At 35.8% G+C, this 17,590-nt stretch overlaps 1 protein-coding gene across 2 annotated transcripts in view; it reads right to left on the reverse strand.

The window, feature by feature from the left end:
• Positions 1–17,590, reverse strand: part of LOC127875989 (WD repeat-containing protein 17-like) — a 245,600-nt gene that overhangs the window by 167,501 nt on the left and 60,509 nt on the right. The window lies entirely within an intron of this gene.

The following is a 17,590-nucleotide window of genomic DNA, read 5'->3' on the forward strand; positions in this document are numbered from 1 at the left end:
GTCGGCCAAAGGAATAAAATAAGACTACTGCTTAAACTTCGCTAAATTAATGATGTTAAAAGTGTATTAGTCCGCAATGTGCGTTTTTCTTCGATATTTCTTTCAAAACAAATCGTGTATTATTGAAATGTCTTTCATATTTTCAAAAAACACCAAAATACATGTAATACTTATTCAGATAATTCACAGTTTCTATGCCCAGAAAAACACTATTGAAGTACGATTTCTTTGGCGGGGCCTTCGGACCGTTCTATATTGTTCACAGTTATTGTGCTCTATGATGAAACGAACAACAGCATTGTGAGACAGTTGAAAGTGTTTTCAACAGTTACATCGAGTATGGAAACACTATTACGTAATGACAAATTATTTTCAATATTTTCGTTATATATACCGATTGAAGAATATCTGTATATGTCAGTTTATTAATAACCTATTAGGTTCATTTCTTTTTTTTTTCATTTTATTTTCAAATATTTCTACCGTTATGAGTTTGTGGATACTACACATTATGGACGGATCTATTATATTTTTCATTGTGATTTCTAGTTACTCGGGTTTGTAACTTTCTTCTAGTTTAATTATAATTTACAAAATGGAATAGTAAAATACATATTATTATTATTGGCAACGTGAGACATATCACAAACGCTTTATTCGGCAAATACAACGTGACATTAAATAAAATAAATTTGTAAATGTACATCTAAAATTCTCCGTACTTGGCTTTTACACAAAAATATACCGAATGCTACGCTATGTGAAAACAGTCTTAAAAAACAATTGTCAAATAAAATGTTCCGGTTATTATTTGGTTTCAGGTTACAGCCCTTCCGCTTTTGAGGCTGCATTAGGTGAGGACTTAGATAAAGAAAACATATACACAATAATACTTATAAGACACTGATTGATCCGCACATTCGGCATTCGTGAAGACGCACCGAGACTTGTTATTAACTCAGACTTACACACATATGATTTTTTTAGGCATGTGAACGAAATAATGCTAAAGATGCTAAAACTGATGCCCTTACCACACTCGTACATTTCAGTGCAGGGTTGCACGTTCCCGGCGGACTTCAAGGGCGCCTGGACCACTACGGTGGACGGCGAGATACTCGTAAACGCCACTCACATGTTCAACTACCCGATAGTGTCGCGAACTTCCGGTCAGCCGTTCAAGGCCGGCTACAGCCGGATGAACTTCTCGTGCGTGGAGAAGCAGGACTCCAAGTATCTCTTACGGTAATCAAAGTCGTCATTAATATATAAGCTCCGCTCTGGGGATACGGATTTTAACCCATGCCTAGTGGACTCTCCCATACTTCTAAATTGGATCAATTTATTTCCAAAATTAGGAATGTCTAGAATATTTTTTTCTATATATAGAACATTTATTACATAAATTCCTTTAAGCAAACAGCGCGGACCCTGATGGACCTCATCTGGGTCTTCGCTGTTTGCCAAGGCCTTTTTTTCTAGACGCTAGGCATAAATGGGTTCATACATGTGCGTGAAGTGTCGTTCCAAATTAGAACGTGCGGTTCGCACAGGCTAATCAAGGACGACACTTTACGATTTTATTGCATTTTTCGTTTAAAGGACATCTCTTTTCAGCGACCATTTCGTTTAGTCGGAAAGTGTCGTCGCTGATTAGCTTACTATGCGGACAGCAAATGTTTATCTCGAACAACTTTTACGCACAGTGAATTAAGTCATGTTTTCCCTGACTTAGTGAAAAAAACACGAGTTTCATGATCGGGCGTAAAGAGGAGTCAGCATGGATCCTGTGCACAGCTTGATCCAAGGTCCAGTTTTACGAAGCTACTTCCCCCAATACTTAGTCTTATGCACATTCGTTTAAAAAGTGTAATTTTGGTCATTTTTGCAAATAAATAGTTTCATGCATATTTTTTTCATGAATAAGTAGACGCAACGAGATTATATATCATGTTTTAGTAAATTGAAGAAGTTGGTTTCTGAAATTTGAAAAAAAGGCATTGTAAAACTTTCATCAAAAGTGTATACATGTATACGACTTCCTTCTATCTGAAAATTCAAAAGCGTGACACAAAAGATTTAAAATTGTGTATATCAAATTATTAAAATTTCACGTTATAACGTTGCTTTGATGTTTTGCTCATTGCTTTGACTGAAAACTAAAATATTTCAATATAATGTTTATTAAAAAAAATAACGCGGTGTTAAGAGTGATTATTTCCCTTGTACAGCAACTTCACATTTATTATAATAACAGCAAAAAATCAATGTCCGTGCTGTTTAACTGGCGGTGAGCTGCAATCTTTTGCAGGTCGACGGAGGAGGTCGAGATCTTCGTCGATATGTTTGCTTTCATCTTTACGTGCCTGGACATCCGCCAAGCATCCGCCAACAAGACCATCTACTATAAAGCCACAAGTAAAACACGTTTGAAAAAATGAGCCTCGCTCTGAGAAAAACTTAACGCATGTACTTAAATTGTCGTCCCATATTTGACTCTGCAGTCCGCACAGGCTAATCAGGTACGACACTTTATATATAAGCTGCAATTCGCTTTCTTTAAACGAACAATACAATACAGCGGAACGTGTCGTCCCTGATAAGCCTGTGCGGACGACATTTTAAGCACATAATTTAAACCCCGTTTTCCCATAGCGATGTTCAAATGAAACTGTTTCAGAAGCGGATGTGCGAGGTTATCAATTTGTACCGCATTTCAATTCGGGTAGTCTCAACATTTCGATGGCGTGCAACTTGCCGAACTACGACCAGCCATACGCTCATCACCTCATGTTGAGAGTAGGTAGGTGCCAACATTAATGAACGCTATATTTGATGATTTCTTCTCATTGACAAAATATTTGAGCCGCGCTCAGGGAAAACAGGGCTTAATGCATGTGCGTTAAGTGTCGCCCCATCTAAGACTGTGCAGTGTGCACAGATTGATCAGAGATGACACTTCCCACCTAAACTGGATTTTCGCTAAGGAGGGCCTCCCATTCATCTAAGCATACCAAAAGCGGAAAGTGTCCTCCGTGAATAGCCTGTGAGGATTACACATGCTTATCTGGGAATAAACTTTACGCACATGCATTATTATCATTATTTAAACAAAATGCGTTCCCACTGCTCTTTCAGGTTCCGAGTCCAACGCCCAGGCTCTATGTCCCGCGGACCTGTTCGGTACCTACACGTACAATACCTGCCACCCGTCCAGTAGCACGAGCATGAACGTGTTGGACACGAAACAAAACATCGTATTTAACTACACGCTCTGCTCTACGCCGCAAATGTTTTCTGGTAAATATATACATTATACCAGCGCTGCACGTGGAATTAAATACTTATATATCCGCGTCGTTCGATTAAAGGGGCATTTTCCCAGATTTTTGCATGTATTGAAGTTTGTCATTAAATGCTTTATATTGATAAATTTAAACATTGGATCTAAAAATCTCCAGTAAAAATACAATATTTTTTTTAAAAAGTAACCCTCAACTGGGCTCGAACCACTGATCCCTGGAGTCAGGGAGTAAAGTCTTCCGCTTAGACCACTCGCCATCCATGCTCATGATATGAGATGTATTTTTTACTTTATATAATAAGCAATCCTCGTAGTTTCACAAAATATGACGACAACAACATAACTTTCCAAATAATTCAATCGTTTCGCGTTGCAACGCTTTATAATTTTCAGGTTTTTAAATCGTCAAAAGATGCATATAATTGATATTTTAGAGCATGGTAAATGTCCAGTATTGCCATTTCCTCACGAATATCATAACTAAAACGAAACTTTGCTAATCTGAAACAACGTTTTTTAATTTCGTCAATTTACCAAAACGTGAAAAGGAACCTTTAAGCGGCAAGCTTAGCTCCAGACCAGCCCTGTCATGGGTAACCCTGTCCGCGAACTAGACCACGATACCTTAAGTGACTTGATAGCGGATCTGGCGGACGCAAAAACGGCGTACTGCGATTTTCTCTAATCAAGCCTTATATCTTGAATATTAATTTTGTAATTTGATAGTTAAGTGATTTAGTTAAGCAAATTTGTATGCATTACTTCATCTGTGTACATCTCACTTCAGAGCGAGGAGTTCTGGCCTGCCTGTATAACGTGACCTCGGGAGGCGTCACCTATCTGACGGTCTATAACAAGGACACGCCATTAAGCAGCAGCCCCGCTTTCCAAAAGTTCTCGTGCATGGTGAGTACCGTAGGATAATGATCATACTGGTGATGATCTTGTAAATAATGGATAAGATTCATACTGTTTCCATTGAGAATCTGATAAAATTACGGTCCAACCTGAGAACAGAGGTCAGTCAATGGAAATGAACAAGGTGACCGCTGTAGATAGGTGACCCATGTTCTAAGATGACCACTTTTTAGATGGAAGGTCAGTTTGTAGTTTTGCTAGGTCGTTACCCCAACCAGGCGTTTGCACACAATCTAATGTAAACAGAAGTTCATTGCCGATAATTTAGTATATGGCACACACTATTTTTTTTATTGAATAATACAAATTATATGTACTAAATATAATTTTATTGATTTAAATGCATACCTAGCCCATGTATTACACTTGTGAGTTTATAAACTGTAATATTGTTTAAGCGAAGTTTCTACTAACGAAAATCTGAAAAGAATCGTCTCTGAATAGCCTGTGCGGAATGCACAGACTGACACTTAACACACACGTATTAAGACCAGTTTTCCCAGAACAAGTCTCATTTAATATAGGCCATTGAGAAACTCGGTCCCACTGTGAACGTGACTGTGTTCCCAAAGAAGTGCAACTCGGACAAGAACGCCACGGCTTTAGCGGCTAACGGGACGGCTATGCTGCTGAACGAAAAGGGTAACGCCCAAATATAACCGTTTATTTACATCAGTGGTTGTAGTGGCAAGACATGCTACGTTTGACATTATCATTTTCCTTATGTATGAAATCTGGAAATGTGATCAATCGAACGCGTATCGTTCTTGAGCTTTTGATACGTAAAGCATAATTACAAACACATTGTTTGAATAATAGCTACCATAAAGGTACATTTCGCTTCCTTACTGACTCAAAACAGTTATATTTACATTTAAATTAACCAGCTCAGTGATAATATTAACGACATGAACGAGAAATCAAGTAATGTGAATATGGATGCCTATGAATGAGGTTATATGCATTCCACTGAAACAGTTTATGTAACGGGAATAAACTGTTTTATTATTGCGATTGATTTCCTCACAGCTTATTCCTATTTATTTTATCTTTGTTTTAGTTCCATGTGGTAAATTATGATACTGAAAATCCTAAATTATATCAACGTACTCAACCGCTACAGTTATACCGACATAAACAACCACCACAATTATATCAAATCACACAACAACTGCAATTGTGTTGACTTATACAACAACTACAATTAAACTTGATCCCACAATAACTGCAATTATTCTAACATTAAAACCACTTCAGGTAAACCAAGTAAAAAAACTAACAAAACCACTACACGCATTACAACCACTTCAATTAGTCTAATTCAAACAACCACCATAATAAAACCAACTTAAACAATGACTACAATCATAACAACTAACACAACAACTATAAATACACTAGTTAACCGTCATAACCAATAAAAGTATACAAAATTTACACAACCACTATGATTGATCCGACTCAGACAACCATTATAATTATACCAACTCACACAACCACTATCATGATACCAACTCATACATCCACTATGATTATACCAACTCACACAACCATTATCATAATACCAACTCACACAACCACTATCATTATTCCAACTCACAAAACCACTACGATTATTCCAACTTACACAACCACTGCGATTATTCCAACTTAATTACACAAGCATTAAAATTATACCAACTTACACAGCCACTGTGTGTAAATAACAAACTTACACACCACTACGATTACACTAAGTCGCACATACACTTCAATTATACCAATTTACAGAACCACTACAAGTGTACTTAATCTTAAAAAGAGTACTGCATAACAGGTGCCAACGCTCGGCTGCGGGTGCAGTTTTGAATAAATGAAAGCTTGTCAGATTTTTTTTTTAGAGGTCACAGTGACCTTGAACTTTGACCTAGTGACCAAAAAAATGGGTGTGGCATGTAGAACTCATCAAGGTGCATCTAAGTTTCAAAGTTGTAGAAGAAATCACTTTGATTTAAGAACCAATGTTAAGGTTTTAGCAAGCCGGACGCCGGAAAGACACGACACGACGAGCTGGCTATGACAATACCTCGGGTTTTCTCCGAAAACATCCGAGCTAAAAACCACCCACTCCAATCACATAACTCAATCAACCAACTACAATGTCACCATATCACAAAAACCACTTAAATCATACAACTAACACAGCCACTACAAATGTACAAAATCACACAAACAGTAGAACCATACAAACGCACATAATAACTACAATTATACCAACTTACACATTCACTCCAATTTGACAACTTACACAACCACTCAAATAATACTTATTTACAAACCATTACAAGTAAATTAACTTTCACAACCATTACACAAATGCCAACTACAACAACCACACACAACCGCTGCAAATATACTTTTTGCAAACCATAACAAATATACAAACTTACACAACCGTTAGACAAGTGAACCTATCAACGACTGCAATTGCTTCTACATATATATATATATATATATATATATATATATATATATATATATATATATATATATATATATATATATATATATATATATATATATTTAGACATTCTATTCATGAAGAGAAACGTTTTTGGCATACATCTGATAAGCGTTTCCTTTTATTGTCACTAATATCGTTTTTTTTTCAGAATTACTGCACTCAACAACAGTAACATCAACAAAAACTACAGCAACAACAGCAGCAAAAATGACAGCAGAAACTACAACAGCAACAACGGAAGCAGAAACAGTATCAGTAACAACAACGGCAGCAACAACTACAACATCAACAATGAAAGCAGAAACAACAACAGAAACAACATCAGCCACAACTTCACCAATGACAGCCACAGCAACAGCAGCTGCAAGAACCACAATAACAACAGCAGTCACAAAAACAACAACAGATGAAATAACAACTACAGCCACAACAACAACAGCAGGAGAACCAGCTACAACAGAAGAAACAACAACAATATTCACAACAACAACAACGGAACCAGAAACAACATCCACAACAGCAACAATAGAAGCAGAAACAACAACAGCAACAGCACCAGTCACAACAACAACAACATCAGCCACAATAACAACAGCATCAGAAAGAACAACAATAACACCAGCAGTCACAACAACAGCAACAACAAAAACAGCAGCAGAATCTACAACAGCAACTACCACAACAGCAGACACAACAAAAACGGCAGCCACAACAACAACAGCAGTAGCAGCAACAACAACAGAATCAACAAAAACAGCAGGAACAACAGCAGCAGAAACAACAACAACAGCAGAAATAACAACTACAGCAGAAACAACAACATCAACAACAGCATCAACAATGGTAGAAACAACAACAGCAGCAACAATAGCAACAGTGGCCGCAACAACAACAGCATCATCATCAACAACAACAACTAAATCTCCGGAAAGCACCACAAGTGTAGGAACGAATCTAATGACATATCCCCCACTGTTACTGATTCTTTCAGAGATTCTCTTGACATGTATTTTACTGTAAAACTGTGGTTGTTTTGATTGGTGTTGTTTTGTTTCTGTCGGGTTTTGATTTAAATAAAATGCAAAATTTGTCTATGAATTGAAGTTACTGTGACTGCCCTGTTCTATGTGAATACCGACACATAAGTAAATGCAAATTTCCAGTCGTTAAATTTTGCTACTAACGCTTAAAGAGTCACTACACAATCTAACAATAATGATATTAAACAAATAAAAATATGTTTACAATAAGTATACAATCAGGGTAGCTAGTTTAATACAAACATGATTGCTATTTTAGTGTATACAACTAGGGTAGCTATTTGGTTGTATACAATCATGGTAGCTATTTGGTTGTATACAATCATGATTGCTATTTTAGTGTATACAATCATGGTAGCTTTTTGGTTGTATACAAACATGATTGCTATTTTAGTGTATACAATCATGGTAGCTATTTGGTTGTATACAATCATGGTAGCTATTTGGTTGTATACAATCATGGTAGCTATTTGGTTGTATACAATCATGGTAGCTATTTGGTTGTATACAATCATGATTGCTATTTTAGTGTATACAATCATGGTAGCTTTTTGGTTGTATACAAACATGATTGCTATTTTAGTGTATACAATCATGGTAGCTATTTGGTTGTATACAATCATGGTAGCTATTTTAGTGTATACAATCATGGTAGCTATTTGGTTGTATACAAACATGATTGCTATTTTAGTGTATACAATCATGGTAGCTATTTGGTTGTATACAATCATGGTAGCTATTTGGTTGTATACAATCATGGTAGCTATTTGGTTGTATACAATCATGGTAGCTATTTGGTTGTATACAATCATGATTGCTATTTTAGTGTATACAATCATGGTAGCTTTTTGGTTGTATACAAACATGATTGCTATTTTAGTGTATACAATCATGGTAGCTATTTGGTTGTATACAATCATGGTAGCTATTTTAGTGTATACAATCATGGTAGCTATTTGGTTGTATACAAACATGATTGCTATTTTAGTGTATACAATCATGGTAGCTATTTGGTTGTATACAATCATGGTAGCTATTTGGTTGTATACAATCATGATTGCTATTTTAGTGTATACAATCATGGTAGCTATTTGGTTGTATACAAACATGATTGCTATTTTAGTTTATACAATCAGGGTAGCTATTTGGTTGTATACAATCATGGTAGCTATTTTGGTTCATACAATCAGTGTAGCCATTTTGGTGAATAAAATCTGGGACAGCGTTGACTGAGAGTTTTTCTGGAGACTACTTAGACACTACAGAGTGCCAGGAAAGATCACCAACATCATCAGAAAGTCTGTTGAATGGATGACCTGCAAAACTGGTCATGGAAAACAACTCACCGATGCTTTCGAAGCAAGAACCTGAGCGAGGCATTGCAAGGCTGCTTACTATCACCTTTTATGTTCCTGTTGTCAAAACACTGGGTCATGAAGACCTCGACGAACCAGAAGTAAAACGGATTTTAAGAAGCAGTTGGACAATGTTGGCCTAGCCGACTATCCAGCTCTCCTCTCTCAATCGTTTCGGATGGACAAGGCTTGACTGGGCATCACCAAACAACAAGGCTTGACTCGGCATCACCAAACAACATGGACAAGGCTTGACTGGGCATCACCAAACAACAAATGGAATAGCAAGGTGTTCAAGACTTACAGAACACCCATAACAGTCCATGCTGAGGCGCTGAAAGAGGTGGACAAATTCATCTATCTCTGCAGCATCCTTGACATGGAGGAACGAATGCAGACGTCAGAACCCTCCTCGGAAAATCACAAGCAGCCTTCCTTAAGCTGGAGAAATATCTGGGATTCAATTTAGATAGGGACCACTACCAAGATCAGGCTCATCAAAACCGTTGTTAAGCTAATGCTACTGTATGGAGCAGAAATCTGAAGAACCACCCTGGTAACCATAAAGAAAACCTAGGTCTTCATCAACACATGCATCAGTAAGATCAGTAACATATGCTGACCAGACAATATCATCAACTATGAAATATGAAGAAGAACACAGAAGCAGCCATTTGAAGAAGACATTCTTCAAAGACGTTGAAATGTATAGGCCACAAGCTTACCAAGCCTGCATCCAATACGACAGTGCTTCCGTAAACAAGGCTATTGTCAAGCAATATGGTCCCCTACCAGCTCCACCATTGTCAGAAATTTCACCATTTTCAGATTATTTTTTTGGTTGCCATAGCAACCACAATTTTTGATGTAGGAACAAAATGAAATGACGTGCATAATGTCCATATTGCAATCTATCCATGTTGCAAGTTTCATGAAAAAATATTAGGAACTTTTAAAGTTATCGCAGGATCCAGAAAAGTGTGACAGACAGACAGACTGAAAGACAGACAAACCATAAGTCCCCTACGGTGAAACCGGTAGGGGACAATAAGCGTCAGGAGGTAAATTGCACCCGAACATTTCAATCATACGTCCATTTTACAAACTGTGGTAGTCACTTAAACGTCTGATAATCCGCCGTATAGACAAGAAAATCTCTCAACTGAAACGAGTAAGAGAGTTAGGCCTAAAACACCAGGCGCTGATACCAGGATGCAGAAGCCAAGCAGATGTGCAAGACATGGTGATAGCTGGAGAAACTCGCCCAGAACAGAGATGCCTGAAAGAAGCTGTAGACTTCCTATGACCCGGACTGAGGTGAAAATATGAGAACTATAGACAATCCCAGAATCAATAAATTGACCACCACCATATTGGCTATCACGTGACCCCGCCGCCATCTTGGTACTGAAAAATTTGACAGATAGCAGCGTTCTACATGGGTGACATGTATAACGCTGTTATTTGACAAACACAATTATTTCTTTATTGAATTTTATTATTCGAAAATAATAATAAAGGTTATATCCGCATATAAAGTCAGAAGTAAACTTTGTGATTTTAAGCATTAATAAATCCGCAGATTTTAATTAGTGAAATTTTTTAAGATTTATGACCGAGATATACAATATCTTTGAAAATCAGATATCTGCCTTTGATTAAAACATTATTATTTCTTTATTAAAAAATATATAGTTCCAGAATACTCATTAAGAAAATGTATATGATTCAATACAGAGACAGATTTTTTTAATTCAATAGTACATAATTTTATCTTTGTTTTTCTCAAGATTTATTATTTCTTTATTAATATTTCTTATTAAAGTATCATTTTTAAGGTAATGTAAAAGCACTAGCTGAAATAAAATTTGTGATTTTTACTGAAATTGGTCCGGAAATATTTATAAGCGAAACTCTGTAAGATTTCATGTAGAGGCAAATTTATTTATTAAAAAGTATATGGTTTAGTCTAAAACTTTTTTTAAAAATTAATATATTTGATTTAAAAGTCACTTCAAACAAACATCTCTAGCCGGAAAATAATTTTGTGATTTTAAAATTAACTAGTCCAGGGGATATTCATGAGCGAAAATGTGTAAGATGTAAGAACATGGCAGGTTTTTTAATTGAAAAGTGAATATCTGCTTTTGCCTATAACTTTCTTTTATCATTAAATTACCATTCTAATGTTAGTATCAAATTCTGTAGCCTGAACAAACTGTGTTTGTCTGTTCTAAATATTTACTTACTTGTTTGCTGGCTTTACTTTATTTTCTTAATACAATCTAAATTTACGACAAAAATGCTCAACATGACACTTATGCAGTCATACGTTAACTTAAATAGTCCCAATAATGTATGCTACATTCCGTCAACGTATTAATTTCTTTCTTAAATGTTCACTATACAGTTAAGACTTTACATAAACTATTAAAGCACCAATGCAGTGATGTTTTTTCAGTAATTACGGATTGTCAATTTAATTAATAAATGGTAAAAAAACACCATCTGCTATTGAGGAACGAAAGCATTCCCTCAGTGGGAGACGATGGCACAATGGTGGATTAAAAGTGTTAATTGGTATGTTTGTGACACCATATATCTCCACGTGTGTAGATGCTGTTATTAAGATAAGTTACCATGCTTCACCTTCTAATAACATGTCAAATGACCATAAAGGCCTAATTCATGCTGAGTTTTATCAGAGACGTAGATCTGCGTCTGGTTTTATGACTCTAAAACAATGCAGATGGACCTGATAACAATATTTATTAAAAAAAACAACACCAACTGTTATATGATTATTGTATCGATAACAGAACCATCTTAATCTTCAAATATATTTAATAAAATCGCGTCACTTTGATTTATTGTTCAGGGACCTATACACACATATAGGTCCCTGCATTGTTCTTCAGTACTAAGATGGCAGCGCGAGGGGCGGTAATCCGGGAGAAATCTATTTCTGGAATTGTCTATTGTACTGTGTTCACATAAAGGACACGCAAAGTTTCCACAAAAACCAGCATAAAAGAAATCAGCCTTGCTAACATCCTCCAACGTCCTTGTCTATGTCTTAAGACAAACGTCACAGTCCAAAAAATGACATTTTCAATATATCTTTTTTTTCAAAATTGGCGCAGACGACTACATAACAAACAACTCTTTTTTTATTTACTTTGCAACTTTCCCGAACGTTTCTTTTCTGTTGTAGCTATTTTTGTTACTTACTAGATGTTATTTTAACTCTTGTGTTTTGATTACAATAAACGTGTTTAATATAAAAGTTATCTTTGGATAATGATGATCTCGTTACTATCGCAGTCCTGACAACTTCACAAATTAATTACTTAGTGGACTGTCAAATAGTTGTTATGGCCGCTAATGTGACAATTCAGACCATAGCATATCTATGGGTCGATTCCAGATGACTGCCCTATGGGTGTGGGCTGCTGAAGTCTGGGTAGTCATTAATGACATGAACATGATATCACCCCTTGTGATTAAGGGCCAGCTTAAGTTTGACACCTTTATTGATGAACATCTTTACTCTTGATTCCTATATTTAGCATCATGAGCCTGGCTGGAAAGCAATCGGTAACCTTAATTTAACCATCTGTTCGGAAGACAATCTGCTAAATCAGAACGTGCTTTAGGCGGGGCTTTTCATATTACTATCCGCCTTAAACGAGAACACCCTCATCAGTAGGTCATGGAATTATACATGTAATAAAAACATAGCCCATGAAACGTTTACAATGGAAACGACAATCACAAAAATACAGAAGACATCCTAGATTTATTGAAATTCCTTTAAAATACTTAATAAGCACAAGCATACACGTTTTGGCAAAAGATTAAAGCCGAATGTAGAATTTTGTAACAAATGACCAAATGCATTTACATATAATGATCAACTAGCAAAGTGTCTCTTAAATAATTCACATAATAATGTTTTCTCTGTTCATAAATAACAATGCAAATGAAGTTCTTCTTTTTACAGGACACAGTTTCAAATTGTAATGCGAAAACATCGCAATCCTAAAGTCTATATTATGTTAATACTGAAAGGTTACATGTATTACACGTGAAACGTGAAACAAAATATTTATATAACAATAACACCAGAACATTTATGGTTTGTTTCAAGAAAAAACAACAAAGAAGGTAAAATAAGCCATAAGAGTATACATAACAACCAATAAACTCCTCTTTTGATAAATAAAATGTTACCATTTTTGTAAAAACAGCTTTAATAACACAAGATATAGCTACGAAATGTATATATTATACAGTCCAATCTTATAAGTACCTTCTACGCAATAAACTCATGTAAGTACATTAAATAATTGAGGAATAGAAAACAGAATTATATATATGACCGCTATCTACTGATACATTATAGGTATAAAACATGTCGCTGTGATACAAGTAATAACTACTAGAAACTATAAACATACAATGTGACTTATAACAAAAACAATTATCACAGGGAGCGAATAAAATAGAGCAATGTCAGGGATTTCAGCACTTATAAACAACTAATTAGTCGACAAAATAAATAAATAAATACAATTATGCAATACTCCATAAGTCAATGTAAATAAGTATATGGACCTCGAGAATTTAACTTCTATATTTTATATAAAGGCAGTGCATGACACACTGCTTGGCCTGATACAACACGTACAATTTTAAATTGAATACATATAAATGTATTTTAAATGAGTTGCAATTTGGGGTCAAACCTATTCACAGCATCAGATTGGAACAAAAGTACACATTTTCATAGTTCACCTTACAAAAAGCGTTTAAATATCCTATATTTACAAGAACAAAATCACTTAAATAATCAAAAACAATTATTCTACACAATAAATAGCAATAAATTCAGCCTTTAATTTTAAGGGACTCTAGGGAAAATACTTAAGCCCTTTAGAGTTTTCAAGTTCGTAATCCTGTTTGGTTAATGATCATTTCTGACTGTGTCCGTATATAACGGTATAGATCTACCGGTACTAGTATATAATTCCTCATATATTTCACACTCAAACAACATGAAAGCAGCTAGTAAAATGAAATGAAACTGATATTAATGACCAGATTTCCTATTATATTGTTTTTTAAGTAATAAATACTGGAACTAAAAACAACATGAGAGAATTGATCATGTCAACACCATTTTAACTGTACTTAACCAGCATTAAATTATAGACAAAGCATAATGATTGTTTGGTTTTTTAATGAATGACTACTGAAGTACTTGTTTTCACTTTCAACATATCAAGTATCTTATCCAGGTTTTAACACAACTTTATAATAATGTATAGCACATCTAGAATTGATTTATACTTTATGTAGTTCAAAATGGATTTGTTCTATATCTAATGCTCATGAGGTTTTAAAATGGATTCTTTCTTCATCTGGTTCTCATGTGGTTTTAAAATTGATTCATTCTTTTCATTCTGGTTCCCAGCTTCATTTAGCTGAAACCGATTATACCTCAGTCACAAATAGACACCGATCACCGTCCCATCAGCGGCCGACGTATTTTTCAGCTCATCGGGCTGGCGACGGGCCGATGATCGCACTGAAACCGGGCAAATTTGTAGCATCGGCGTCCGGATTAATTTTAAGTCTCACTTAAAATTTTACCCGACGTGGCCCGGGAAGGAATCAAGTTGAGATCTAAACAAGATCGGACGATCAACACACGGGTATCGCCCGACATCCGATTCATTGAACGTGTATCGGCAAAAGTAAAGGTATTTCCCAGAGGCATATACATCGGCCGGCGACCGTCTGATTGCTGGAGGGCCTCCGCATGATGCCCAACAGAAGCCGGACGATGCTCGTTATGATACACGTACAATGAATCCGATGTCGTCCGATCTTTTTTTCGATCTCAACTCAATGCCTTCCGGGGTCCCATGTCTGGTAAAACAAACTGTGATATACAAAAATAATCCGGATGCCGCCCGAGGCTACAAAATGACTCTATGTGCGTGCAATCATCGGCCGGCGCCAGCCCAATGAGCGGAAAAAAATGTTGGCCGCTGATCGGACGGTGATAGGTGTCTATTTGTGACTAAGGTTTTAAACTGTGTCACTCATCGGACTGCGGACGGCTCCGACGTGTCCAGTCTTCCAGATGCCTGGAGATCGGACACATCGTCCTTTTGACCGGATTATTTGTGACTGAGGCATTATCAGTTGCATAAGAAATAACAATTTATTGTCTGTTTCTGATTTCCAGTTGACTGATTTGTTTTGCATCTGGTTCCGAGCTGCATTTGTAATGGATTCCTTCCATGTCTGATACCCAGCTGCATTTGTAATGTTTTTTTTATGTATCTGGCTCCCAGCTAGTTTGTAATGTTTTCATTTTATATCTGGTACGCAGCTACATTTAAAATGGGTTCATTCTGTATCCTGTACCCAGCGGAGAGAAAGGGTTCACCCTGCTCCACATTAGAGCTTCGTTGTGGGACATGGCAGACTTGCAGTCCTCCAGAAAGTAGGGGAGGCCCTTCAATATTCAATACATAGAATACATTAATAATAAATGCTCTGCCAATCAGAAAAAAGAGGCTTAATGTATAATGGATAGTGTTGTCCCAGATTAGCATGTGCAAAACTTTTCCCCTAAACTGGATTTTCACTGAGAAGAGACTTCCTTAAACACTAAATACCAGGGACATGGTCAAAGTCAAGGAAAGTGTTGTCCCTGATTAGACTGTGCAACAATTAACACAAAAGCATTAAGCCCCGTTTTCCAAGGGCCAGGCTCAAATAAAATAATTTGCAATAAGAGTGGAAGACTTTAAATAAAGCCAACAACATTTTTATATACTGATTGATGCTGTTATTTCTGGTGTGTAACATTGTTCAGGTCACACAAGTTTAAATTTGCACAAGCAGAAATAATCTCCTAGATGAATACATTGCAAGAGTTTTGGTTCCTTACTTTGGTTATGCCAATAATGGTTAGTTAATATGTAGGCAAGATTCGAGATTCAATGTTTATTGCTACGTGGTTTCTGGCCCTTGCAAGTACAAATAACAATGCATAGTCAATCATTTCAATACACATATATGCAAAAATACATATGTAATGGAGCTATTGACATTTAACTGCTATTCAGTAATGCATTTCTTCTTTCAAAAGCATAAAATAACAAGACTATTGCCAAGCAATACAAGTCCCCTACCGGCTCCACCATTGTCAGAAATTCAAGATTTTTTTTATATATTTGTTGCCATAGCAACCAAAATTTTTGACGTAGGAACAAAATGAAAAGACGTGCATAATGTCCATATTGCCATCTATCCATGTTTAAAGTTTCATGGAAAAATATTAAGAACTATAAAAGTTATTGCAGGATCCAGAAAAGTGTGACAGACTGACGGACTGACAGACAGAGGGACCGACGGACACACAGAGCGAAAACCATAAGTCCCCTCCGGTGAAACCTGTAGGGGACTTATAACATAGCAATACTTTTGATCACCTTTTCTTCCAGGAAACTCATGATAATATTAAATTTATTTGTAGTAGCTGGTGTATAGTACTTCATGGGTAAATACTGTTCATGATGGTCCAAGTATGTTGTGCATATAAGAAAAAAATGAAATCCATTTTAATATCAGTTTTGCAAAAAGGACAGCACCTTTTGTCCCAGTCAATATTCATATAGCATCCCTTTTCAATCATGAGCTTATGGGAAGAAATTCATAAGATATATATACATTTCGAAATTAAGGAATTGTTTAAATATTTTAATATAACTCAACTTAAATGTCACTTATAAATCCATTGTATGTTTTTAGTTTTGAAGAACTATTACTGGTTTCTATCCAATGCTGTACAAAAATATCTTTCAATTGTTGAGCATAAGTTTGCATAAATAATGGTTTATTAACAACCGTGTCTTGTTTCCACAAGTATTGCAACCCTATGGATTGCAAGAGATTGGGTAGTTTGGTGACCCAGTTTACATGTCTTATTTCATCAAAGCATTTCAACATTTCATAGCACTTTTAATATAACAGAAATTTGGTGTTTCCAGTATTTGAAACCAATATTTTATAACTCTCATAGATGAATAAATATGTACTTGATATCTACCACAATGATCTATAATAGCATTATTACACAAGTACTTAGGTGCTGACATAAAATCGTTTACATGCATATGAGTGAACTCTTTCTACAACTAAAATTCTTGCAAATAATTTAGCTGCTGTTGTAGACCTCAAACTGTATTTGAAACCATAAGCTGGGGTAAGTTGTATAACTCTTATGTTCTTACTTTTTAAATATTAATGTAATTCATTGATATACAAACATACAAGAGTAGGACTTAACGTATACCCTTGTCGTTATCCCATAGTACATTCAATAACAACACTTAATGTATTATTTGACCTAACTTGTGTTGTAACTTTCTTGTATAGAGCTTTTATAGCC

The sequence above is a fragment of the Dreissena polymorpha genome, chromosome 4 (assembly GCF_020536995.1).
Source record: "Dreissena polymorpha isolate Duluth1 chromosome 4, UMN_Dpol_1.0, whole genome shotgun sequence".
NCBI classification, from domain to species: domain Eukaryota; kingdom Metazoa; phylum Mollusca; class Bivalvia; order Myida; family Dreissenidae; genus Dreissena; species Dreissena polymorpha.